Source organism: Trachypithecus francoisi, unplaced genomic scaffold (assembly GCF_009764315.1).
Source record: "Trachypithecus francoisi isolate TF-2019V2 unplaced genomic scaffold, Tfra_2.0 Lachesis_group13, whole genome shotgun sequence".
NCBI lineage: Eukaryota > Metazoa > Chordata > Mammalia > Primates > Cercopithecidae > Trachypithecus > Trachypithecus francoisi.
The window spans coordinates 101,108,760-101,135,499 of NW_022681458.1; the positions used below are offsets into that span (position 1 = coordinate 101,108,760).

The 26,740-nt window shown below is 35.0% G+C and overlaps 1 long non-coding RNA gene across 1 annotated transcript; it reads left to right on the forward strand.

The window, feature by feature from the left end:
* The first annotated feature begins 2,481 nt into the window (after positions 1–2,481).
* On the forward strand, positions 2,482–17,457 carry LOC117095412. Its single transcript, XR_004441965.1, has 3 exons — positions 2,482–2,597; positions 3,468–3,573; positions 16,799–17,457. It is a non-coding gene; the product is annotated as an uncharacterized LOC117095412 (long non-coding RNA).
* The last annotated feature ends 9,283 nt before the right edge of the window (positions 17,458–26,740 follow it).

A 26,740-nucleotide genomic window follows, 5' to 3' on the forward strand; every position in this document is an offset into this window, starting at 1 on the left:
TTTTGTAATGTATAAATTTCATTGAAAACTTTTGAAAAATAATATTTCTCATATAAAATATTAATAACTTTCAATCGAAAAAGATTATACATATAAATTTATTATAGGGTAAGTTTTACTGCAAATATCTGTGACCTATGCTGGGGAATCAAAAGTAATATCCTCATTTTAAAATTCACTGGCATCTGTATATACACAGTGACTGTATCTTTTCCACATCAGTTCAGCATATGAGGCTACAGTGATCAGGTCACTTGCATTAAATTAAAGGAAAAACAATCTTAATTTAGTCCTTGTTATTCTTCTGCCTGAAAATATTCTTCCCCAGACAACCATGTGCTTCATGCCTTCACCTCCTTTATTCTTTGCTCAGAGAATCCTTTCCAATTAGTTGTATTTAAATTACCACATCAGTTACTGAAACTTACATAGTATATTTATTTTCTCACTTACATGATTCTTGTCTATTTCTTCCCCTTACGATGTAGTCTCTGGGAGATCAGGAAAGTTTGTTATGTTTCCCCTGTATCTCCAAGGCTTGCATGAGTGCCTAACACATAATAAGTGCTCAACAGATATTTACTGAAAGGATAAACAAAATCTGTCTTATTTTTGTTTCTTATAAATAATTTAGTATTTACTGATTAATTAATATTTTTCTTGATCATATTTCACATTATTTATTTTATTCACTTGAACATGTTAAAGAAAAAGCATTATTTTGATAATTTGGTATAACTTAGGTACATACATATGTCAATTTGCATGCACTGAAAGATTAAGAACTCTACAAAATATATTTATCTTCTAGATTCCCTGTGGTAGAGATTCTAGTCGTGTGTTAGTCCATTCTCATGCTGCTTTGAAGAAATACCCGGGAGTGGGTAATTTATGAAGAGCTTTAATTGACTCACAGTTGTGCATGGCTGGGGAGGCCTCAGGAAACTTACAGTCATGGTTCAAGGCACCTCTTCACAGGGCAGAAGGAGAGAGAAGAATAAGGGGGAGAAAAGGCTCCTCATAAAACCGTCAGATATCATGAGAACTCACTTTCATGAGATCAGCATGGGAGAACCGACCGCATGACCTAATTACCTCCCACGAGTTTCCTTCCCCAGCACATGAGGATTACGATCTGGATTACCATTCAAGATGAGATTTTGGGTAGGGACACATCCAAACTATATTGAGTAGTGAGTGATCTTCAGAGTGCTGTATATTTTTGGGATAATCATTCTGACAGGATTTTCTTAAAATTAACGTAAAATACAGAGAAGAATTTTTTCAAGTATAATCAGGAAGAGAGTTGTCCCAATGAACTTGCCATAGATGTTGTACTTGTTATTCCTTTGGGTTATTTTTAAATCATATCCTTGATCCTCTCTTAGCCTTGTTTCAGAGATCTTGACCAATTTTTAAATCTGGGGATGGATCTTAAGCCTCTATACACATCTGTATAAGATGTGTGAGGCAAATAAAATAGCAAATAAATGAACACTGAAGCTTATTCATATCTTTTGTGTGGAAAGTCACGGAAAATGATGAGCAAATGTATGGCTGTACATTGATCCTAGTACATAAAAATAAAAGTCACAATGTATTTAATTCTTCTGGTTGCTAAGGGACCTCTGTATCCAGAGTGTAAATTTTCGAAGCACAAAGCCTGCTATGTGCTCTCTATTCACCGATTCTCAATTTGCAAACATATAGGAGCTCTCAGGGGGGATTTTTTTAAAAATGTGTCTTTATGAAGAACAAATCAGATCAGACTAATCTAATTCCCTCTGTGACATAGTGACAGACCCTGTGGTTAAGAGGAAAGCAATAGATACAAGATCTTTATTTTAGTCAGCCTTCTAATTCACTCTCATATGACGTTAATTAGGGAGCAGCAAAGCAGAGTTGAGATCCTGCTATTAAAGCATGGGTCTGCAACTGCTTGGAAGGTCACACTGAAAGAGTAGTTATTAATCGGTTGACGCTGCCCTGAGGGATGGGAGTGGCTATTGAGTGATGCTTCAGATACTGTCCTAGGTCCATTACTGTATCTTTATCAATGACTGGGATGATTAAGTAGAGCTCTTACTCCTTAAGTTCATGGATAACATCAAGTTGGGAGGGGTAACTGTCCTTGGAGAATAAACTTGAAAATTTAAATGACCTTCTTGAGATGAGAAAGTGGCTTGTGCAAACACAACAGAGGAGAAAGGATTACATCCTAGGAAAAAATGTGAGGGGAAGCAAACAAAAACAACTCAACAAACTGAAAGTGGGAAGTTGTAGGACTATATTTTTAGGTAGCCACAATGGGAGAGTGCAGTTAAATTAGCCCCCAAAGAGGATGACTTAAAAATACTTACCATTCTCCCAAATAACTGCACTGCATATAAGAATATGGAGAAGTTCCTGCTTTTGAGTAGAATGTAGAATGTGGCACTCTCCATTCTTGTCAGTTAAACTGCTCATCACCTATTCAATTTTACATACCTGTCTTTACTTGATATCCTAGGCTAGCCACACCTTTAGATTCCTTTCTACCTCATTAGAACATAGGAAAAAGACTTTCTGACACACAAAGAAGATAATACCACTTACGGGTATCTATTTGTTTGCTAAATGGAGTATGCATTTTATTTTCCTTGACCCTATTTTGCTCAAACTGGCTGTCTTGGTTTCTGTTATCCTATCCTCTTAGTTTTTAGCAAAATATTGTAATCATTGATTTTCCTTATATTCTAGTCTCATGGTTTCTGATCAGTAGGTGAATTTCATCACCTTGATTTATTGGGTATGGTAATCTGGCTACTTGCTAAACTTGACCATAATAACGTTGCAGTGTCATTTAATATCACAGTGCTTTCAGACTCTTGCATGTCTGCTTCTTTCAACCTCTGGCCTCATCCCAGATGATAACTTGTCAGTTTTGACTCCCTACCAAGATTTAACCCAGCACCTAACCTTGATTTCTGGTGTTTATTTGTTCTCTATCTCCAAATTGATTACCTGGCTTCAGACCTCTGACATCCTTTTGGCCACCTTCTGTAGCCTACATACACAGGGCTGGGCTTGAGCTCCATGCCTGCCTACTATGTGAATATCTTAAATTATATTTATTGCTTTGGGGATGGGAAAGATTCTAAAAGTATCTTAAAACAAAATCATTGTAAAATTAAAACCATACCAAAAAAAAAACTCAGAGGTAATGATAATCCCTTGCATTTCCCATTCTTTTCCACTAAAAATGTTTCTTGATAAAATCTGGTATATAATCATCCAGGTGTGCATACCTATAACATTTGATACATAATAAATATTTTTAATAAGATGATATAATTTGCTGCAACTTTCTTTTTCATCAGTTTCCTTTTGATGAATGTTTCTAAGTTTCTCCTATTATAAAAAGTACTATATCTATATCCTCATAAATTTATCTTTGACATCTTTGACATTTATATATATGTTTCTAGGATAAATTTATTGAAATGTAACTGATAGAAATTGAAAGAAACTGTGATGATGTCTTGATGACACAGGGATTTGATTGCAGTCTATCTTAAAATGCTCAAGCTTCAGGTAAATATCTATAAATTAAATTGTGAGCCATCTAATTTTCCACTTTTTTAACAAAAAAAAACTTTTAAAACTTAAACATAAAAATAATAGCAATATATGTAATTTATATTTGAAAAAAATATCAGTAATATCTGAAACTTTTCTTTCTGAAGCTCAATTGTGATATCTAAGCTTGTAAGCCAAGGAGAATAGTTTTTCACACTGTTATTTTTAAAGGAAATTTACATGTCCCCCCTGCCCAATAATCCAACTTTTGTTTCTTTCAATTATTTGTTTTTAATTTGATATAAATTTAGATTCAATATTTTGGGTTTCACTCAAAGATCTTCTTTTTGTAGATTACCACAACGAAAGATACACGTCTCTGACCATTGAACACAACTTTTAAAACATTTCAAAATAAAGAGCCAAAAAAAGCGTTAGAATATCAATATAGTTTCTTTTCCTTATTGGAGAGCAAACCTTTAGCGATATCCTTGGGGCCCTTGAATTATCTATTAGCATGTGGCATTTCAGATTCACAGGTCTAAATTTTCTACTTTAGTCTACTTCTATTTTCAAACTCAGTTTCTAAAATGCCAGAAGTTTTCCTTAAAAGCTAAAATGTTAGGAACAACTTTCTTGTGGAAGGCACTGCTTCTGTTATAAAGCTTTGGGTTTTCTGGTTAAATAGAAATGTTTACCTGAAGTAAACATGATATATGACTGAGAGCCTGAAATGGGCTTAGAATTTTATTAGGTTCCCCCAAAAGAATCATTTTGAGTAAGGTGGCTGATGTAATCAGTATTTTTGGGGAAAAAATATAAAAGGTGAAATGTGCTAAAGTATTTTACTTGTACTTTACAACCATGAAAAAGGAAGAGTGAAATTGATTAGAGATTAAAAACATAGATACTCTCACAGTCAGAAAAGAAATTGAAAAGAAATAGGCAATGATAGGAAAAGGAATTTTTAAGGAAACAATTTTCAAAATTATGACATTATTATTCTGCAATGTGGAGCTCTCCATGTTTGTGAAGAGGTGTGTGATCATCGTTCTTCATTTTTCTTCTGTGAATGGTAAGATAGGACTTCAAGATGAGTCATGTTATGTACACATAAAAACAAAAGAAACACACCCAGACCCAGACGGCTTTTCTTGAATCCCACTGAACAAGAATGTGAACAGATACAAAACAAGAATACTTACAAGACTGAAACAATATAGGATCAATTTATTCTTATATCATGCTGAGTTTTAAATTTTCATTATTGAATTTTAAAAATTATTTGTGGGTTCTATGACTTAAGTAGGTCAGATACTCTGGTATATATTTTAGTTATCACCTTATCAGGGGGATAACATACTCTTACACTACATCCAGGAGACCAGTAGATGGATGTCCATTTTGCTACACAGACTTAATAGTGCAGATGATCCCTGGTTTAGGATGCTTCAACTTAAGATGTTTCAACTTTACAAATGTAATTCCGTTATAAATTGAGGAGCATCTGGATTTATATTGCTTTGACTTAGGATTTTTCTGTTTCACAACGGGTTTATCAGGGCATTAAGTTCACTTTTCACTTACAACATTTTCAACTTACGGTATTTTTGACTTATGATAGGTACATTGGAACATAACTCCATCATCAGTAAGTCAAGGAGCATCTACATATGAAAGATCTGGAATGTATTTTTAAGGTACAAGTTACAACATTCCTATGATTACAGAAAGTAAGACACATAAAAAAAAAAAAAAATCTAAGGTCCACAGAAAATCTTCGCCTCTGGGAAGATTTTTCATGGCCCTTTCCAAATTCCCCTGGTTACTAGCTATCATTTTATTTTCTGAACTGCTAATGTATCCTGTAAATGAATCTTTCTGAGTATCCATAACACTTTATTGCACTTGTTTTTCACATATCTAACTCCTTGTATCCAAATTAGGTATATCTTATTTGACTACCCATGGTTCATATGACAGTACCTAATGTCTAGTAAGTACCAAATAAATACTATTGATTATTTGCTGAATCTTTTTTTTTTTTTTTTTTTTTTTTTTTTGGAGATGGAGTCTAGCTCTGTCGCCCAGGCTGGAGTGTCGTGGCCTCTGCAAGCTCCGCCTCCTGGGTTTACGCCATTCTCCTGCTTCAGCCTCCCGAGTAGCTGGGACTACAGGCGCCGGCCACCTCGCCCGGCTAGTGTTTTTGTATTTTTTAGTAGAAATGGGGTTTCACTGTATTAGCCAGAATGGTCTCGATCTCCTGACCTCGTGATCCGCCCGCCTCAGCCTCCCAAAATGCTGGGATTACAGGCTTGAGCCACCGCGCCCGGCCTATTTACTGAATCTTAAAGCATCCTCTGAATTAACTCCAATCTACTTATCGTTACAATTGTTATCATAAAATAATATGTGCAAAAAAGGAACTATTTATTGTGTCCATTTTGCGTAAAGCAGCAATGAATTACCTTTACATGTGGGAGAATATTAGCTGTCATACAAAGCAAATAGATTATATTTTGAATTATGAAATTAACAAGGTAGACATATATAAACATGAATAATGCATACATATTTGTGTGTATTATATATACATGTACATGCATAATACATACATATGTAAGTGTGCATACATATATACATAATATATAAATACATATATATATGGGGAGAGAGAGAATTGAATACACATAGACAATTGCAGAGGCCTATAGAACAATCTATGCAAAGTGTGGTTCATGTACTGGCTATCAATTCTCAAACTGTTAGTTACTGGTCTGCAGTAAGATGAAGCACTTGAGCTGAAAAGTAAATCAGATATAGAAGTAAGCATGATATTTAGTTGAGCTGAAAAGTTCTTGTTGAAGAAAACAGTGACTTGATTTACATGCTGGCACAAGTTCCTGATCTTATTGTGGGCTGGCATTTCAAGTAGCATTGCAATATAAAACTAATGTGTTTAATCTGCATGCAGAAGGATCTATGCTCTGTGACAACATTTCTACCACTTTAGCTGTTGATCGTGCAGCTAACTGCAAAGAAAGATGATTCACTGACTTACAATGTCCCATTAGTTCATATACCATGGGAGAATACCTCAACTTTATGATAATATAAAAGTACTACATATAATAGGAACATCAACAGAAAAACAGGCAAAAGAAACAATTTGGATTTTTAGATAAGTGCTCATAAACACATCAGTGAGTTCAACATCATAATGAATGGATAAATGTAAATGGAGACTATGATAGACACCATATCTCACCTATTGAATCCCTCCCAAATTTAAAAATTGGATAGTCTCAAGTGCCGACAAGGATGCAGAGTATGATCACTTATCTACTGCCAGTATCTAAAATGGTAAATTTATATGATTATTTTGCTTCTATTTGTCATGCTTCAGGACTCCTCTGTCCTACTATCTTATTCTCTTGGATTCCTTCAGTGTCCATGTTATTGAGTGTCCTTTACTGTTTTCTATTCAGTGCCTACTCACTTGGAACCATAGTATATGTAGACTGTCTTATATTGTTATTTTAATAACTTCAGTCCATGCTTATTCTCCTTCATTTTCCCAAATAGGTTGCAAAATCCTTGGGGGCAAAAATGTATTATGAACATGTATTTTATATTTCATTGTTATTAATCCCCTCAGAATCCAGCACAATGCTTCTTATAAAGAGTGTAGTTAAATTCATATTTGTAAATGAGATTGAAAGATAATGATACATTATCCTAAATGGAGTAGAGAAAAAAATGGTGAGGAGAAAAGGAAAGTTTTTAACCATCTTTGTCTCCAGAGGTATTCTCACTTGGATGCAGTGAGAATAAGGACCAATGCTCTATTAACAGCTTTAGTTTATTTCTAAAATGAAAAGAAATGAGAATAAAAGCTAACATGTATGACTTGGAGTGGAGTTGGGGAAGAGCAAGGGCAGAGGGTGAGATCACACAACTAAATAATATTAGAGCAAAAATAGACTAGAGGTAAAATTGAGGATCAATCATTTTATCATTGAGCATTCTAAGGCCCAGAAAAGTTAATCAGGAGGATGTCTAGCTACTTATTCACAAACCCTATGTTTCTGATCACTTTACATAGCAAACAGGATGTTTTCAAAGAACAAACAAGGAAAGTAGAATATATTACTATCTGGGCATAGTTAAAAATGTTATCCTTATAAACATAAAAGAAAACATGTAGCTTGAAGGAGAAATTTGCCCAAGATTAGAAACAAGAATCTATAATAGATGTTTAAAAACTGTTGAGCCAATGATACTACTAGAGGCAGTCAAACCACCCCTTCTCTCCCCAAGGGGGAGCTAGGTTTATTCTAGAGTAGCCAGCCAGGTCAGGCAATGTGCCCACTGTGTCACTGATCCAGCCTTGCTATCAATTGGTAACTAAGTGGAGTTCCTGGTGATGCATTTCCACTGACATCATGATTCTGAAGTACTCCTGGCTATCACTTTCAGTCTTTGGATAGTTATAGTCTCCTGAGTGGCCAGAATGAGATTAAATTGGTAGCAAAGAGCTACCAAAAATTTTGTGAATTCTCTTGCAACATGTTCAGTTGTCAAAGCCAAATGCAATCAACAGGCGGTCGTATTCTATTGTTGTAATACACATTATTTTATGTTGTTTTGTAACAATAAAGACTAGATCAATTAGAAAGCTCTCAAGGTTCATTTTAAAGAAGGACTTGACTTTTATTATAATTTTGCTAAAGATAATCTTAGAAAGAGGTTTGAATTAATAATAACTCAGATTTCTGAAAGGAGAATTTTGTTTGGTGTTCATAGTGCTTAAATATACCTCATGCTCTTTAAATAACATACAGACATATACATCAGATAAGCATAGAGGAAAAATGGAAACCATTGAGATGTAGTTATTCTTTAACAATTTGTCTTTATATAACATTATGTGGTCATATTCTGAGAGGCAGGTAAAGGAGTTGATCCAGTGATAATCTGTGAACTTCAGATTGTTGTTTAATAAAACAACATGACCATCTGTGTTAAGGAATAACCATATTCACATTTAAACTTCTTTAGGCAATTTACACTGTTTTCCATTGCACTTTTTGTGTGTGTGCATGTTGCAGTGTTAGTGGCAAATGTGGAAGAGGTGGTGATTTGGAGAGTTAACTGTATTACAAGCCTTGATTCTTCCATTGTCTTATTGTGTGACTTCATCGAAATAACTTACCTTTTCTGTGTATTTTGTTTGTCAAACTGTAAAATACTTGCATGTAAAGTATTTGTGAGGCTAAGTTAGGCGAGAGACAGCAAGCATTTTCAGCTCTTCAGATTATATATGCCATATAAATACAAAATACAGACATCTGTATTCATTGAATGGAATTTTGCTGTGACAACTATAAATACAGAAATATATATTTGGCTACTTAAATTGATCATTGGTTGAAACATTTATTTAAAAAATGAGCTATACTTCTGAGATATTATCATCCACTCAGTGCAACAGACTTGACCGCCACAAGACAGCCCTCTGATTATTACTGTGAAGCATGAGTTGTATGAACTCTGTTTCTAGATTTGTGTTTAAAAAAGCTTTTTATTTGCAAGATATTGCCTAACCTCAATTACTGAGTGATACACAGACAATCGACTCCATATTTACTACATATGAGAATACTATAATATTGACTCCAACTCTGAGCCAGGATGTGCTTGTTATAGTCTTCCTTCCTCTTTTTTAAAGATCGTTTGTGCTTTATCTCCAGGTCACATATTATGGTGGCTGTAATTGTAGCTATTTTGTACATTCAATGGCATCTCTGCTAATGGTTCTTCTGTGGAAGTGACTACTTTCACAAATAAAGCTTTTTAAAGACCTTTTCTTTTAAAAATAAAATGTGCCAAAAGTGTTACAGATGTTGATGGGCTTTCAAATCTTCTCAGAATTAATTCAAATTGTATGTTTTATGTAACACATAAGACTCATTGACACGGTAGCTAGAGATGCTTCTAAAGCAAATATTTTTGAGATCTGAAAATACAAGTGTATATATAGGTTCTCTTATACTTTTCATAGTCCTCATTTTATGAAAGCATGTGGGAAGATAAATCTACCATAAAATTAGGGAATAAAAGAATATTAAGTGAGTTGACCAAGCTAATTATACTCTTATTTTGTGTTAACACAGTCCTTTGAATACTACAGATATTATTAAATTGTCTTCTTTGTGTCTCTGTACTCTGGGTATTTTTTAAATTCTTATTTAGATAGTCACAAGAAAGACATTACAGTATAAAGATCTTTTTTAGATAATTAAAAGTAATCTCGTATTTTGTATTCCACTCCCAAGGAAATGAATTGTTTTCAAGTGTTTATAGTTTATAATTGAATCTTTAGTATCCTAAGAAATCTAAAACGTGCAATAGCCTTGCTGTCTTTTTAAAGCATCTATGTACACAAAGTCATAGAAGTTCATGCTTCCTGTTTGATACCTATGATTTTTGAGCTCTAATTTCTGACATCAACAAGTCAGAATATGATGTTGAGAACAGAAAGGGAAATATTACATCTCTGGGTCAAATGTGAATCTAAAATTCATTAATTTTTCTTTAATTTTTTCTTTATCTACTAGTCCTGGACAGATACTTAGGTTGTTTCCATAGTTTGGCCATTGTGAATAATGCTGCGATGAACATGGGAACACAGATAGCTCTACAACACGCTGATTTTATTTCCTTTGGGGTACACATTCAGAAGGGGGACTGCTGGGTCATATGGTACTATGGTAGGGAAAAGTGATCATAAAGTAGTACTCATCATTTCCGGATGTGCGAACATCATCTGGCATTAAAATAGTGAGAGAGAACTCGGAGCTCACAGTGGAGTTAAAGAGTAATTAAAATACGTCCAGTGACGGAAATCCCACTTTAATTCCATCGTTCAGCTGAGGTACACCAGTCAGACATGCTGTCTTGCTTCACTAAGAAGAGGGCATGTCACTGTTTCATTAAAACAGACAGAATAAGACTGAGAGAGTGTATGTCCTTGGCAATATAGAGTTTAATTATGGAATACAACAAGATTTCAGACTACCTTAATATGAGGATTTGCGTTGTTATAGCTTAGTAACTTCTGTTTCCAGAGAGGTGTAAATTGGTTATGACCTTGGAGTCTTTATATTACAGTTACATATTTTCTTAATGCAAGATTTATAAATGCAGTTCTTATCAGAGTAAATTTTAAAACTTCCAAAAGAAACTCCTCATAATTAGAACAGTTGGAAGATGCTGTACTCAGATTTATAACAGAGAAGAAAGATATTCAAGACACTGGATCAAGACTGTTCAAATTTGAAACACATTTACCATATGTGTAATGTTGACCTGGTAACTTCACTTCTTGGTGCTTCAGTGTCATTATCTGAAAAGTGAGAATGGAAATAATACTTAAGGTTTATTGTGAAGATTAAGTTCGAGAACACTTATGAAAAACTGGGAACAGTGCCTGGCACTTAATAAGTGTTCAATAAGTTATAGCTGTTACTTTTACTTTAATTTTATATAGTATATACTGAAGGCATACAACATGATGTATTGATAAACATATGCACAGTGAAATGATTGCTACAGTCAAGCATATTAACGTGTCCATCTCCTCACATGCATATTTTCATTTTGTAGTCAGAACACCTGAATTCTGCTCAGCAGATTTTCAGCATACAATGAAATAAATACTCCTCAAGAAGAGCAACTCCAAGACACATAATTGTCAGATTCACCAAAGTTGAAGTGAAGGAAACAATGTTAAGGGCAGCCAGAGAGAAAGGTCGAGTTACCCACAAAGGGAAGCCCATCAGACTAACAGCAGATCTCTCGGCAGAAACTCTACAAGCCAGAAGAGAGTGGGGGCCAATATTCAACGTTCTTAAAAAAAAGAATATTCAACCCAGAATTTCATATCCAGCCAAACTAAGCTTTATAAGTGAAGAAGAAACAAAATCCTTTATGGATAAGCAAGTGCTGAGAGGTTTTGTCACCACCAGGGCTGCCCTACAAGACCTCCCGAAGGAAGCACTACACATGGAAAGGAACAACTGGTACCAGCCACTGCAAAAACATGCCAAATTGTAGAGACTATCGAAGCTACGAAGAAATTGCATCAACTAACGAGCAAAATAACCACCTAATATCATAATGACAGGATCAAATTCACACATAACAATATTAACCTTAAATGTAAATGGGCTAAATGCTCCCATTAAAAGACACAGACTGGCAAATTGGATAAAGAGTCAAGACCCATCACTGTGCTATATTCAGGAGACCCATCTCATGTGCAGAGACACACATAGGCTCAAAATAAAGGGATGGAGGAAGATCTACCAAGCAAATGGAAAACAAAAAAAAAGGCAGGGGTTGCAATCCTAGTCTCTGATAAAACAGACTTTAAACCAACAAAGATCAAAAGAGACAAAGAAGGTCATTACATAATGGTAAAGGGATCAATTCAACAAGAAGAGCTAACTATTCTAAATATATATGCACCCAATACAGGAGCACCCAGATTCATAAAGCAAGTCCTTAGAGACTTACAAAGAGACTTAGACTCCCACACAATAATAATGGGAGATTTTAACATCCCACTGTCAACATTAGACAGATGAACGAGACAGAAAGTTAACAAGGATATCCAGGAATTGAACTCAGCTCTGCACCAAGCAGACCTAATAGACATCTACAGAACTCTCCACCCCAAATCAACAGAATATACATTCTTCTCAGCACCACATCGCACTTACTCCAAAATTGACCACATAGTTGGAAGTAAAGCACTCCTCAGCAAATGTAAAAGAACAGAAATTATAACAAACTGTCTCTCAGACCACAGTGCAATCAAACTAGAACTCAGGATTAAGAAACTCACTCAAAACTGCTCAACTACATGGACTCTGAATAACTCGCTCCTGAATGACTACTGAGTACATAACTAAATGAAGGTGGAAATAAAGATGTTCTTTGAAACCAATGAGAATGAAGACACAACATACCAGAATCTCTGGGACACATTTAAAGCAGTGTGTAGAGGGAAATTTATAGCACTAAATGTCCACAAGAGAAAGCTGGACAAATCTAAAATTGACACCCTAACATCAAAATTAAAAGAATTAGAGAAGCAAGAGCAAACATATTCAAAAGCTAGCCAAAGGTAAGAAATAACTAAGATCAGAGCAGAACTGAAGGAGATAGAGACACAAAAAACCCTTCAAAAAATCAATGAATCCAGGAGCTGGTTTTTTGAAAAGATCAACAAAATTGAAGACTAATTTATTAGTTTTGCAGGCAAGACTAATGAAGAAGAGAAGAGAGAAGAATCAAATAGACTCAATAAAAAATGATAAAGGGGATATGACCAACGATCCCACAGAAATACAGACTACCATCGGAGAATACTATAAACACCTCTATGCAAATAAACTAGAAAATCCAGAAGAAATGGATAAATTCCTGGACACATACATGCTCCCAAGACTAAACCAGGAAGAAGTTGAATCCCTGAATAGACCAATAACAGGCTCTGAAATTGAGGCAATAATTAATAGCCTACCAACCAAAAAAAGTCCAGGACCAGACAATTAACAGCTGAATTCTTCTAGAGGTATAAGGAGGAGCTGGGACCATTACTTCTGAAACTATTCCAATCAATAGAAAAAGAGGAATCCTCCCTAACTCATTTTATGAGGCCAGCATCATCCTGATACCAAAACCTGGCACAGACATAAGAAAAAGAGAATTTTAGACCAATATCCCTGATGAACATCGATGCAAAAATCCTCAATAAAATACTGGCAAAACGAATCCAGCAGCACATCAAAAAGCTTATCCACCATGATCAAGTGGGCTTCATCCCTGGGATGCAAGGCTGGTTCAAGATGCACAAATCAATAAACATAATGCAACATAATCCAGAACCAAAGACAAAAACCACATGTTTATCTCAATAGATACAGAAAAGGCCTTTGACAAAATTCAACAGCCCTTCATGCTAAAAACTCTCAATAAATTAGGTATTGATGGGACGTATCTCATAATAATAAGAGCTGTTTATGACAAACCCACAGTCAATATCATACTGAATGGGCAAAAACTGGAAGCATTCCCTTTTAAAACTGGCACAAGACAGGGATGCCCTCTCTCACCACTCCTATTCAAAATAGTGCTAGAAGTTCTGGCCAGGGCAATCAGACAGGAGAAATAAATAAGGGATATTCAATTATAAAAAGAGGAAGTCAAATTGTCCCTGTTAGAAGATGACATGATTGTATTTTTAGAAAACCCCATCGTCTCAGCCCAAAATCTTGTTAAGCTGATAAGGAACTTCAGCAAAGTCTCAGGATACAAAATCAATGTGCAAAATCACAAGCATTCCTATACACCAATAACAGACAAACAGAGAGCCAAATCATGAGTCAATTCGCATTCACAATTGTTTCAAAGAGAATAAAATACCTAGGAATCCAACTTACAAGGGATGTGAAGGACCTCTTCAAGGAGAACTACAAACCACTGCTCAGTGAAATAAAAGAGGACACAAACAAATGGAAGAATATTCCATGCTCATGGATAGGAAGAATCAATATAGTGAAAATGGCCATACTGCCCAAGGTAATTTATAGATTCAATGCCATCCCCATCAAGCTACCAATGACTTTCTTCACAGAATTGGACAAAACTACTTTAAAGTTCATATGGAACCAAAAAAGAGTCCGCATTGTGATGACAATTCTAAGCCAAAAGAATAAAACTGGAGGAATTACGCTACCTGACTTCAAACTATACCACAAGGCTACAGTAACCAAAACAGCATGGTATTGTTACCAAAACAGAGATATAGACTAAGGTAACAGAACAGAACCCTCAGAAATAATACCACACATCTACAAACATCTGATCTTTCACATCTGGCAAAAACAAGAAAAGGGGAAGGATTCCCTATTTAATAAATGGTGCTGGGAAAACTAAAGCTGAAACTGGATCCCTTCCTTACACCTTATACAAAAATTAACTCAAGATGGATTAAAGACTTAAATGTTAGACCTAAAGCCATAAAAACCCTAGAAGAAAACCTTGGCAATACCATTCAGGACATAGGCATGGGCAAGGACTTCATGTCTGAAACACCGAAAGCAATGGGAACAAAAGCCAAAATTGACAAATGGGATCTCATTAAACTAAAGAGCTTCTGCACAGCAAAAGAAACTACCATCAGAGTGAACAGGCAACCTACAGAATGGGAGAAAATGTTTGCAATCTACTCATCTGACAAAGAGCTAATCCAGAATCTACAAAGAACTCAAATTCATAAGAAAAAAACAACCTCATCAAAAAGTGGGTGAAGGATATGAACAGACACTCCTCAAAAGAAGACATTTATGCAGCCAACAGACACATGAAAAAATGCTCGTCATCACTGGCCATCAGAGAAATGCAAATCAAAACCACAATGAGATACCATCTCACACCAGCTAGAATGGCGATCATTAAAAAGTCAGGAAACAACACATGCTGGAGAGGATGTGGAGGAATAGGAACACTTTTACACTGTTGTTGGGATTGTAAACTAGTTTAACCATTATGGAAAACAGTATGGCGATTCCTCAAGGATCTAGAACTAGAAATACTGTTTGACCCAGCCATCCCATTACTGGGTATATACCCAAAGGATTATAAATCATTCTGCTATAAAGACACATGCACACATATGTTTATTGCAGCACTATTCACAATAGAAAAGACTTGGAACCAACCCAAATGTCCATCAGTGACCGACTGGATTAAGAAAATGTGGCACATATACGCCATGGAATATTGTGCAGCCATAGAAAAGGATGAGTTCACGTCCTTTGTAGGGACATGGATGCCGCTGGAAACCATCATTCTCAGCAAACTATCGCAAGGACAAAAAACCAAACACCGTATGTTCTCACTCATAGGTGGGAACTGAACAATGAGAACACCTGGACACAAGAAGGGGAACATCACACACTGGGGCCTGTCATAGGTTACGGGGAGTGGGGAGGAATAGCATTAGGAGATATACCTAATGTAAATGACGAGTTAATGGGTGCAGCACACCAACACGGCACATGTACACATATGTAACAAACCTGCACATTGTGCATATGTACCCTAGAACTTAAAGTATAATTTAAAACATTGTTTAAATTTAAAAAAAGTATTAACTATACTCCTTATAAGTTCTGTCTGTAAGTTTATTCATCCTACATAACTGTACCTTTATATCCTTTGACCTACATCTTCTGATTCTCTCCCCTACACTGCCCTACCCCTGGTACAAAGGTGTTGATTTTATTTCCTTGGTGTATTTACACAGAAGGATAATTACTGAGTCATCTGGTAGTCTTGTTTTTAAATTTTTGAGAAACCTCATACTGTTTTCCATAATGGCTGTATCAATTTATATTCCCCCCCAACAGTGTTGGTTATCTCTGTTTCACACCTTCACCAACATCTATCTGTTGACTTTGTGATAAGAGGCATTTTGACAGATGTGAAGTGATACCTTTTTGTGGTATTGATTTGCATTTTCCTGATGATTAGAGACACTGAACACCTTTTCACATACCTGTTGTACTATTGTGCTTCTGAAAAAAGAGCCATTTTATCTCTTATTTAAATGATTTTTTTACTATTGAAAATTTATAACAAATATATGATATATTTGATTTCATAGTTGGTAAGAGATTAGAAAGATTAAATAATATAATTAGATATACATTTGGAGGTGGGGGAGGACCAAAAAAGGTGGGTGTGTTCCCAATCCCAAAGATAGAAGAAAGAACAAGTAGCTGTCAGTTAATAGAGGCACATAAACGTGGACAAAATTAGTACGAAAATTACAAAGGCCTACATTTGTAGGGCATCTCAGGCCATTTAGTTTAAAAGGCATAACACTATTTCAATGTTTACTATGGGAATGAAAATAATAAAATAGAATAAATATTATTTTAAAATGAATTTCTTGGGTTATCAAAATAGCTTAAGTTACGTTCAGTGCATTATGTTACAGAATATAAATATATCTCTAAAATATTTCAGTGAGGGCTTATTTCAGACTTTGTTTATTAAAGAAAATTACCTATGCAGATGCAATTTTGCATTATAAAATCACATGTTGCCTTAGTACTTAAATAACCTGTCTCTTCCCTGCCCTTGCATTTTCTGCCTATTCTAGTCTCACACCCAGCTGCAAGTTCCCCTTCAGTTTTACCTGGGCATCTCCAGCAGCTGTCTCCTGTGCTCGCTTCTCCAGTTCAAGGCCATTGTGTCTTATCTGCTCCAGTGCCACTCAAGGGTATCAATACTAAGTCCTCTCCTGTCTGAGAAGCTACATGAAGTCATCACCAATCTCCTGGGATTCACCACGAGCCGGATACTCACAGCAGAGACATTCCCTCTCCACCTCCATCAACACTGTTGTCCTAATTCCTCAGAAACACTGCTCACTGGAGGCCACAATGAGTTAAAGCCCCACTGTGCCCATGTTCCTTCTGCTTCTTCTCTCAATATATTTTTCAGAAGTTTATACATAATTTACCGAGAACTTATTATATACTATACATATTATAGACATGAAGGATATGGTTCTTACATAAACCTGATTCCTGGCTCAGTGAAGTGGAAGATGAATGTAGACATATTAGCCATTAAAATACAACCCAGCACTTATGGATGTACAACTGAGGCTCAGATATTGTTATTTTTAACGTTTCCCTTATTACTCCATCTGCCTCCTCTCCAGTATTAGGTTACTAAAATCCAATGACATGAAGGCCAGTTTACTTTCGACACTCAGAGATGAGGCTGCACAATGGGAGGGTGCACAAATGCAAGAATCTGGGAGAAACTGCTGGGTTGAAATCAAGATACAGTTTCCATTTTATTAAAATGATGCCAAATAATGGTCCCAAATGGGTTTTACCAACTTATTTTCCAACCTGCAATGTGTGGCAATTCACCTTGTTTTTCTACTTCATCAACATTATTAATTTTCTTTTTTAACATTTGACAATCTGTGAAGGAAACATGCACTTTAAAATTTTCACTGTATAGTTAGATACATCTGTATATACTTTCATATATGACAAAGTCATATATGACTTTGTATATACATATATTTGCATATCTATCAGGATTTTATATAGGATAGTTCATAATCATATAATTTACCAAATCATTATAAGGCAAATACCCGTATAATTTATACTTGCATCAAGTAGACAATATTCTTAGCACCTCAAAGTCTCATTCATGTTCCTTTGCAATAAAAATCTCTCTTGAGCACCTTGTCATACTATCTCAAGGAGAAGTAATGTTAACACTAGATCATTCTTTTTCCCATGTGATTCTTCTTCATCCCAATCATTTAAGTCATCTATTCATTTTAATTCAAGCATTTTAAATCTAAGAACGGTTCTTTGCCTTTCCCACAAGTTCTTGAATAAGGAGTTAATTTGGATTCTGTTTGTGTTTGTTTGTTTTCTGTTTTTGTTTCATTTGTGTGTTGGTTATTGAGCTGTTCCTCAACTTTAAGGTTTTTCTCACTCAAATAGTTACCTAGAGTGCTGACAAAACAATTCTACTTTCTAAAGACAGTCAAGGTGAACATTATTTATTCCAATGCAATTCTGGTAATATTTAAACACCTCCACATCCATGAATCCTATAAGGATGCTAAGCACTTAGAAGTGTCTTTTCATTTTCACAGCAGTATTTGGCATACACAGACAGGTCAGGTATTATATGAAGATAATAAAAATAAAGGCGCTTACCACAAGGAAAGAACTTATTATTAATTGTTTGAGAGAGGCTCTCCTTGTAGTGAAAGAAATATGCTGCTTCCTGCAGGATTTCGTAGCATCATATTGCTAGGAGGGAACTAAGAAATCATCTAATCCAATCCCTCAGGGTTCAGGGAGGTGAACTGATATACTGTTGACCCTTGCACTTATATTTGACTTTTCTTTGTCGGGGGAAAAAAAAAAAAAAAAAAAAAAAAGAAAAACAATCAAGGGGTAGAAATTATAGACCTATAATGAGATGATGTTAATATGATTTTATGTTTTAATTTAAAAAAATACAGGCAAATAAAAATGCAGCAAACTCAAAATGCAGACTTTATGATAAACACCCATAAAACCAAAACCTAATATTGACAATATTCATTTATTGTATTTGCTTTAATTTTTGCATATAAATATTATAAAGTTAGAATTTCTCTTATTCTCTACAGCCAGTTGCATTATCTATCTTTCTCTGAAGTCACCACTGGCATATATTAAGTTAATAGCCTTCTAGTTCTTTTAAAAGTACTGTTGCTTATATTTTAATTTTCCCGTTATTTTTGATATGTTTTATATATTAATGAATGTAGTCATTTTAATATACTTTAGAGAAATCACATTTCTTTCAGCATTCTTTTTTGAAATCTATAGTTATATATTGATATAATTTATTTCCTACAAATAATATATAGTATTTAATTGTAGGAACAGATTTAATTTTATTTGCTCGTTTTTTTCTATTAGATATTTCAATTGCTTTGACATTTTACATATTGTAAACAATATTGTGATAAAAAATGCTTGTATGTGTCACTTTGGTATGATTTTCAAGACATTCTTGGCAAGGGATCTTAGTTTGTCATAAGCATGTACACTTAATTTTTTTATTTTTTTAACTTTTATTTTAAGCTCAGGGATATAAGTGCAGATTTGTTACCTAGGTAGACTTGTGTTGTGGGGATTTATTGTACAGATTATTTCATCATCCAGGTATTAACCTAGTAGCCATTAGTTGTTTCTCCTGTTCCTCTCTCTCCTTTCATCTCCACCCAAAAGTTCTCATTGAGTGTTGTTCCTCTGCATGTGTCCATGAGCTCTCATCATTCAGTTCCCACTTTCTAAGTGTGAATGTGTGATATTTGATTTTCTGTTCCTGAGTTACTTTGCTAACTATAACGGCCTCCAGCTGCATCCATGTCCTTGGAAAGGATGTGATCTCATTCTTTTTTATGACTGCCTAATATTCTATAGTATATGTGTACTACATTTTCTCTATCCAGTCTCTTACTAATGGACATTTAGGTTGAATCCATGTCTTTGCTATTGTTAATAGTGCTGTAATGAACATACATGTGCATATGTCTTTATAATGGAATGATTTATATTCCTTTGGATATATATACAGTAATGGGATTGCTGGATCGAATGGTATTTCTGTCTTTAGGTCTTTGGGAAAGCACTACACTACACTGTCTTCCATCATAGCTGAGCTAATTTACACTCCCACCAACAGTGTATGAGCATTTCTTTTTCTCTACAACCTTGCTAGCATCTGTTTTATTTTTTATTTTTTTGACTTTTAAATAATAGTCATTCTCACTGGTGTTAGATGGTATCTCATTGTGTTTGTTTGTTTTTGAGACAGAGTCTCTGTCTGTCACCCAGGCTGGAGTGGAGTGGAACTATCTTCTCACTGCAACTTCTGCCACATGGGTTCAAGCAATTATCATGACTCAGCCTCCTGAGTAGCTGGAATTACAGGTGCACACCACCATGCCTGGTTAATTTTTGTATTTTTAGTAGAAATGGAATTTCGCATGTTGGTCAACATGGTCTTGAACTCCTGACCTTAATTGATTCGCCCTCTTTGATACCCCAAAGTACTGTGATTACATGTGTAAGCCACTGCGTCCGACCTCATTGTGGTTTTAATTTGCGTTTCACTAATGATCAGTTATGCTGAGTTTTTTTTCTTGCTGACCACATGTATGTCTTCTATTGAAAAGTGTCTGTTCATATCCTTTGCCCACTTTTTAATGTCTTTTTGTTTTTGTAAATTTGTTTAAGTGCCTTATAGACGCTGATTATTAGACTTTAGTCAGATGCATAATTTGCAAAAATTTTCTCCCATTCTATAAATCGTTTGCTTACGCTGTTCATGTTTTCTTTTGCTGTGCAGAAGCTTTTTAGTTTAATTAGATCCCATTTGTTAATTTTTGCTTTTGTTACAATTGCTTTTGGAGTCTTAGTCATAAAACTTTTGCCCTTGCCTATGTTCTTATGGTATTGCCTAGGTTGTCTCCAAGGATTTTAAAACTTTCCTTTTGGTTCATCATGGGTAATTTTTTGTTGTTTTCTAGCTTTTCTAGTTGAATGTGTAGTTCATTTAGTTCATTTATTGATTTTTGTAAATGTATTTAATGCTTTCAATATCCTGTATTATCATATTTACAAATTTTGATAATTTTTGCTTTTATTATATTTCAAATAAAAATAATGTATAATTCCATTCTTAATTTTTGTAAATTGTAAACAAGCTTTTTCTTTTTCTTTTAAGATTCTAAACATATGCCACTAGGTAGAGTTAACTGTTAATTTTATTTTATTATGGTCAAAGAACATACATTTTATTATGAAATGTTTTGTGAACTGATCAGTTTTTAAAGATTACCTTTGTTTAACAAAAAAACTAGTTAATAAAAACAGAGACAAGTTTTCATATGTGTCTATCACACAAAGCTTTTATTTCATGTTGTTTACACCTTCTTTGTTCTTGATCATTTTTATTCAATTTCGTTTCTCAGCATCTAAGTAGGTATATTTTTACTATTTCAGTTTTATATGTCTACCATGTCTGCTGTAAATATTTTAGGGCTATGTTGTAAGTTACATGCAATCATAATATTGCTTTACATTCTTATGAGGCTAAAGGACTATTTCCTTTATCCTGATTTTACAAAGGCATTTTGCTTTATATAATATTTAGGAAATTATAATTTTCTCTTTGTAACATTCATTTTTGTACACTGTTCTAGCTTGTTAATTTGACTGGTATTCTTTATGCATTCTGTTGTCAATTTTGTGACTTGAAATATATGTTCACCGTTTATAACTTACCTTTTCATTTTAAAGTCATGTTTTGATAAAATATTTTTTAATTTTAATATCAGCAGATTGTTTCCAATAATTTAGAATTAGGTCTTTTTGTTTTTATTTTAAAAGACTTTCCACTTCCATAATTGGAACATAATTGCCTACATTTTTGATTGAGTTTTTAAATATTATTCTCAAAATGTCAGTTGTTGTAAGTAAAGTATTCTATTATGACTTTTCCCATATGAAGCCCCATAAAAAGCCCTGTTCCAAAAGAATATGATGATTTGACCTAGCTAGCAGTTCTCTAGATCCCACACCCAAGGACTTGACTTCCTTTGACCTGACTCAGTGCTCAGGCATCGCCAATAGTCTTTTCCCCAGACATCTGTCAAAGCCAAAAGGTACAATTATTTAACATCAAAGATCCGTAGGTGGCGATAACAGTTGAAACTAACAAAAATCTGACCAAAAAACTTAAAAAGGAAAGTTAGAGAATTAGATGTCCATACAGGGCTTTGAAAAGCACCAACATTTTCCTGGGATTCTAGAAGGAAAGACCTGAGAAGGCTCTAATCTCTCAGCCCTAGTTAACTTGAGGTTCTGCACAGGTGGAAATAAAGGCTAACGTCAGGCTTGTATACTGTCTTCGGGTGCATGGCAGGCATACTCCAATTCATAGAGCACCTTGGCAAAGGCTGGAAGGCATGCTGGTTCCAGGGACTGAGGGAAATCTATGTCCAGTCATCATCTTAACACTAACACGCATACTTGAACAAAAACCTAAGTAACTTCATATGAAAAGACTGACTTTACACAATTAGTTAAGGAAAGTCTCAAAAAAAAAAAAAATGGAACCACAATCACCACGACCAACAATGAGTCACAATGATAACCCGTAGGAAAATGTAGAATGCGAGAGCACAGAACTTAGATTTTTAGAGTTGCAACATTATATTATTTTAAATGTCCCATTTTTAAACAAAACAGCAAAAATCTATAGGACATTGTAAACAGGAGAGTATAACCGATACACAGAAAAACAAAAACAAAAGTCAAAAGAAACTGGTTCCTGAAAAAGCCCAGGTATTAGACTCACTAGACGAGACAGACATTAAACAGCTATTATAAATATGACCAAAGAAAACAAAGAAAACTTTGTCTAAGCAATTAAAGGATAGTATGGAATGATGCCTCACCAAGAACAGAATATTAATAAAAAACGATAAATTATGTTTAAAAAATCATATAGAAATTCTGTATTTAAATTAAAATACTTGAAATGAAAATAAAATAGAGGAATTAGAAATAGGTTTCAGCTATAAGCAGAAGAAATAATTGAACATGAAGATAGGCCAATGGAGATTATCTAGTGTGAGGAAGAGAAAGAAAAAAAAAAAAAAAGAAAAGAAAATGAACAGACACCTGTGGACACCATCAAGCATACCAATATACCCATAATAAAAGATCCTGAAGGAGAAACAGGAAAGGGGTAGAAAGAATATATGAATAATTTATGGCTTAAAATCTCTCAAATTTGATGATAATATTTTTCTACACATATAAAAAGTTCAATGAAGTCCATTTAGGATAAATTCAAAGAAATACACACCTACTCACATTACAATCAAACTCAGAAAACAGGAATAATTTTGAAAGCAGAAGAGATCCAACTCATCACATATAAGGGATTCTCAATAAAATTAACAATTTTTTTTTTTTTTTTTTTTTGATATGGAGTCTCGCTCTGTCGCCCAGGCTGGAGTGCGGTGGCACGATCTCGTCTCACTGCAAGCTCCGCCTCCCCGGTTCACACCATTCTCCTGCCTCAGCCTCCCGAGTAGCTGGGACTACAGGTGCCCACCACCATGCCCGGCTAATTTTTTGTATTTTTAGTAGAGATGGGATTTCACCGTGTGAGCCAGGATTGTCTCGATCTCCTGAACTCATGATCCGAGCACCTCGGCCTCCCAAAGTGCTGGGATTACAGGCGTGAGCCACCACGCCGGGCCACAACAAATATTTGTAATTCAACATTGTACTGGAGGTTCCAGCTAGAATAATATAACAAGAAAATAAAAGGAAAAGGCACCTAGATTGGAAAGGAGAAAATACAACTACCTTTCAGCAAAGGACATTATTTTGTATATGGTAAATCCTAAATAATCCACTAAGAAATCTATTAGAACTAATAAACTTGCTCATGAAGTATGCAGGATACAAGAACAATGTATAAAAATCAATTTTATTTCTATTAATTTGCAATAAAGAACGTCATCCAAAGGAAGAGAACCAAATACTTAGAAATAAATTTAACAGGAAGTGCAGACTTGTACACTGAAAACTACAAACATTGTTGAAAAATATTAAAAAATACTTAAGTAAACATAAAGATATCTTACTTTTATAGATCAGAAAATGTAATATTGTTAAATATACAAGAAAAAAACAAACAACCCCATCAAAAAGTGGGGAAAGGATATGAACAGACATTTCTCAAAATAAGACATCCATACAGCCAACAGACACATGAAAAAATGCTCGTCATCACTGGCCATCAGAGAAATGCAAATCAAAACCACAATGAGATACCATCTCACACCAGTTAGAATGGCAATCATTAAGAAGTCAGGAAACAACAGGTGTTGGAGAGGATGTGGAGAAATAGGAACACTTTTACACTGTTGGTGGGATTGTAAACTAGTTCAACCATTATGGAAAACAGTATGGCGATTCCTCAAGTATCTAGAACTAGATGTACCATATGACCCAGCCATCCCATTACTGGGTATATACCCAAAGGATTATAAATCATTCTGCTATAAAGACACATGCACACATATGTTTATTGCGGCACTATTCACAATAGCAAAGACTTGGAATCAACCCAAATGTCCATCTGTGACAGACTGGATTAAGAAAATGTGGCACATATACACCATGGAATACTATGCAGCCATAAAAAAGGATGAGTTTGCGTCCTTTGTAGGGACATGGATGCAGCTGGAAACCATCATTCTTAGCAAACTATCACAAGAAGAGAAAACCAAACACCGCATGTTCTCACTCATAGGTGGGAACTGAACAATGAGATCACTTGGACTCGGGAAGGGGAACATCACACACTGGGGCCTATCATGGGGAGGGGGGAGGAGGGAGGGATTGCATTGGGGAGTTATACATGATATAAACGTCATGCACATGTACCCTAGAACTTAAAGTATAATTAAAAAAATAAAAAATAAAAAATAAAGATAGTAATGCTCCTCAAAATAGAACAATAATTCAATTTGGTTTTTATTAAAAACCCAGTTTTCCTTTTGCACGAAGGAATCACCTCATCCAAACATTTATATGTATATGCAAGGGACACAGAATAGCGAGAACAATCTTGAAAGAGAACTCAGTTAGAAGACTCATACAGATTTCAAATCTGATTAGAAACTTTAGTAAATAAAGACAATGTGGTACTGCTACAAACATTGACATATAGATCAATGGAATGAAATTGTCAGATATAAACTCTTATATTTATGGGCAATTCATTTTTGACAAGGGTGCCAGCATGACTCACTGGGGAGAAATATAAGCCTTTTCAAACATGTGGTACTGGAACAACTGGATTTCCGCAGGAAAGGAATGAAATTTGACTTCTACCTCACTCCATACACAAAAATCAAAACTGGTCATCAACCTGAATGTAAGAATTAAAATCTATAAAACTCTTACAAAAAATATATTCATAACCTTGGATTAGGCAATAGCTTCTTAGATTTGACACTAAAATAAAAAGGGACTAAATTTAAAAAGGGATGAATAAGATTTCATCAATATTATGACCTTTTGTGCTTTATAGTATACCATCAAGAAAGTGAAGAGACCAACCACAGCTTGGGAGTATATATTTATTCATACTATAAGTGATAAAGGTCATATATTTCAAATATTTTTGCAGCCCTTACAATTCTACAAAATAACGACATCGCAAATGAAAATGTGAAAATGATTCAAATGGGGCATTTCTTTAAAGACAAAAAATAAATAGATGGTCAATAAGCATATGAAAATATGTTCAATGTCATTGATCATTAGAAAAATGCAAACTAAAACTACAATGTGGTATTGCTTCACATCCACTCAGATGGCCAAAATTTTAAAAAGACAGGAAGAAAATGACTGTTGATGAATATGCAGAGGCATTGGGATTCTATGCACTTCTGGTGGGATTATAAAATGATACAGCAACATTGAAAAACAGTTTGACGGTTCCTAAAAAGCCAAATATAGAGTTACCATATGATCCAGCAATTCCTCTCCTGTGTATATATCCAAGAGAATTTCAAACATTTGTTCACACGAAAACCTGTAAGTGAATGTTCACAGCAGCATTATACATAATAACCGAAGAGTGGAAAAAAGCTAAATATCCATCAACTGATGAAGGGATAAGCAAAACATAGGATATCCACAAAGTCTATTCTTATTAAGCAACGGAAAGGAAGGAGGGAACCGATAGATGTTAAAACATGGATGGACCTTGAAAACATCATGCTCAGGTAAAGAGCCAGTCAAAAAAGGCCACATATTGCATACTTCCATGTATATGAAATCCCCAGAATTGTCAAATCCATAGGAATAGGCACTAGATTAGTGGTTGCCAGTGATAGGAGAAGGGGGAGAATGGGGAGTGACAGTTAATGGGTATAGGGTTTCTATTTGGGGTGTTGAACAGTTTTTAAGGAATACAATGGTAATCATTGCACAAACCTGTAAAGACACACTTCACTTCAAGAACTGTGAACAGGGCCTGATGCAGTGGCTCATGGCTGTGATCCCATTACTTTAGGAAGCTGAGGTAGGCAGATTGCTTGAGCTCAGGAGTTCAAGATCAGCCTGGACAACATAGTGAGACTCTGTCTGTACCAAAAATACAAAAACAAAACGAAACAAAACAAAACAAAACAAAACTGGGCGTGGTAGCACTAACCTGTAGTCCCAGCTACTTGGGAGGCTGAGGTGGGATGATCACCTGAGCCTGGGAAGTTGAGGATGCAGTGAGCAGACATCGTGGCCCTCCTCTCCAGCCTGGGCAATGCAGTGAGAAGGAAGGAAAGAAGGAAGGAAGGAAGGAAGGAAGGAAGGAAGGAAGGAAGGAAGGGAGGGAGGGAGGGAGGGAGGGAGGGAGGGAAGGAGGGAAGGAGGGGAAAGAAAGAAAGAGAGAGAACAAAAGAAAGAGAGAG